At 50.1% G+C, this 2,500-nt stretch overlaps 1 non-coding gene across 1 annotated transcript in view; it reads left to right on the top strand.

The window, feature by feature from the left end:
* LOC149372991 (small subunit ribosomal RNA) overlaps window positions 1-1,905 on the top strand; it is a 2,065-nt gene extending 160 nt beyond the window's left edge. Inside the window, exon 1 of the ribosomal RNA XR_016293536.1 lies at window positions 1-1,905. This exon is cut by the window's left edge and continues 160 nt beyond it. This is a non-coding gene — a ribosomal RNA (small subunit ribosomal RNA).
* Window positions 1,906-2,500: the final 595 nt, after the last annotated feature.

Genomic DNA, 2,500 nt, shown 5'->3' with positions numbered 1-2,500 from the left:
AGAGCTAATACATGCAAACCAGAGTCCTAACCAGAGATGGAAGGGACGCTTTTATTAGATCAAAACCAATCGGTGGCGGGGACGCGTTCACGCGCGTTCTCTCGTCCATCGTAAAAGTTTGTGGTGACTCTGAATAACTTTTGGCTGATCGCACGGTCCTCGTACCGGCGACGCATCTTTCAAATGTCTGCCTTATCAACTGTCGATGGTAAGTTCTGCGCTTACCATGGTTGTAACGGGTAACGGAGAATCAGGGTTTGATTCCGGAGAGGGAGCCTGAGAAACGGCTACCACATCCAAGGAAGGCAGCAGGCGCGCAAATTACCCACTCCCGGCACGGGGAGGTAGTGACGAAAAATAACGATACGGGACTCATCCGAGGCCCCGTAATCGGAATGAGTACACTTTAAATCCTTTAACGAGGATCCATTGGAGGGCAAGTCTGGTGCCAGCAGCCGCGGTAATTCCAGCTCCAATAGCGTATATTAAAGTTGTTGCGGTTAAAAAGCTCGTAGTTGAATCTGTGTGCCACGCTGTTGGTTCATCGCTCGCGATGTTTAACTGACAAGATTGTGGGACGTCCTACCGGTGGGCTTAGCTCGAGCGTCCGTCTCGCACGGGTCGGCCTAGCGGCTTTACCGTCGTTGGCGTTGGCCCGTCGCGTGCGTGCGCAAGAGCGGCCCAGCTTAATCCCATCGCCATGCTCTTCACCGGGTGTGGCGTTGGGCCGGTACGTTTACTTTGAACAAATTAGAGTGCTCAAAGCAGGCTTGTTAACGCCTGAATACCAGTGCATGGAATAATGGAATAGGATCTCGGTTCTATTTTGTTGGTGTTCGGAACCCCGAGGTAATGATTAATAGGGACTGATGGGGGCATTCGTATTGCGACGTTAGAGGTGAAATTCTTGGATCGTCGCAAGACGGACAGAAGCGAAAGCATTTGCCAAAAATGTTTTCATTAATCAAGAACGAAAGTTAGAGGTTCGAAGGCGATCAGATACCGCCCTAGTTCTAACCATAAACGATGCCAGCTAGCGATCCGTCGATGTTCCTCCGATGACTCGACGGGCAGCTTCCGGGAAACCAAAGCTTTTGGGTTCCGGGGGAAGTATGGTTGCAAAGCTGAAACTTAAAGGAATTGACGGAAGGGCACCACCAGGAGTGGAGCCTGCGGCTTAATTTGACTCAACACGGGAAACCTCACCAGGCCCGGACACCGGAAGGATTGACAGATTGATAGCTCTTTCTTGATTCGGTGGGTGGTGGTGCATGGCCGTTCTTAGTTGGTGGAGCGATTTGTCTGGTTAATTCCGATAACGAACGAGACTCTAGCCTGCTAAATAGGCGTTACTTCTGGTATCTCGAAGGCCAAGGCCCCGTCGCATGCTTCGTGCGATGTTTGACGGTATCCAATCCGTCGGTGTCGCGCGGGGCTGGCGGTGGTTTTTGGTTTTTACTACCGACGTACACAAAAATCTTCTTAGAGGGACAGACGGCGTCTAGCCGCACGAGATTGAGCAATAACAGGTCTGTGATGCCCTTAGATGTTCTGGGCCGCACGCGCGCTACACTGAAGGAATCAGCGTGTCCTCCCTGGCCGAAAGGCCCGGGTAACCCGCTGAACCTCCTTCGTGCTAGGGATTGGGGCTTGCAATTATTCCCCATGAACGAGGAATTCCCAGTAAGCGCGAGTCATAAGCTCGCGTTGATTACGTCCCTGCCCTTTGTACACACCGCCCGTCGCTACTACCGATTGAATGATTTAGTGAGGTCTTCGGACTGACGCGCGGCAACGCACTCGTTGCGTTGCCGATTGCACTGGGAAGATGACCAAACTTGATCATTTAGAGGAAGTAAAAGTCGTAACAAGGTTTCCGTAGGTGAACCTGCGGAAGGATCATTAACGTTCGCACGTAAGACGTCGCAACGTTTGTCATGAAAGAAAAAAAAAAAAAAAAAAAGAAATTTTGTTTGAAAGCTGCGCCGAAGGAAAATGTATAATCGTTGTATTTACGCGCCTCGCGCCACGTTACTTTTTCTTTCTCCCTCCTTTGACAAGGGGCTGTGAAAAATTAAGTTAACGGATTGGCGGTCGTAGGTTTCGATGCGTGCGCCAATGCCTAGCGTCTTTGTTCTATAATAGTTGAAACATACGATCGGGCTGGCCACGCTTGCCCTCGCGCACCTACGTAAAAATCGTAGGGTGCGCGTGCACAACGGATCTTTATTTTTTCTTTTCATTAACCAGTGTCTTGCCGTGGCAACCTCGAGGCTATTGGTCACGGATTTTATCACGAAGATTGAATTTCGACCGGACAGCGTTTTCCTCGAGTCAACGGTTATTATGTTGAAAGCCTCGTTGTAACGAGGGGGAACGTCGTCATTCGGTGGTCATGCAATCACTTCGTTTTAATGACATGATCGAGCTTACGAGGATAATAGCGTGTACGCGTTATTATCCAAGGTTTTGGAATGATTTTACGCCCCAATAAGCCGAG

Source organism: Copidosoma floridanum, unplaced genomic scaffold, assembly GCF_036245765.1.
Source record: "Copidosoma floridanum isolate Cflo_tuat_1 unplaced genomic scaffold, Cflo_Japanese_pri ptg000075l, whole genome shotgun sequence".
NCBI classification, from domain to species: Eukaryota; Metazoa; Arthropoda; class Insecta; order Hymenoptera; family Encyrtidae; genus Copidosoma; species Copidosoma floridanum.
Note: the sequence above shows the minus strand (reverse complement) of the source record. Positions and strands in the feature narration are given on the sequence as shown.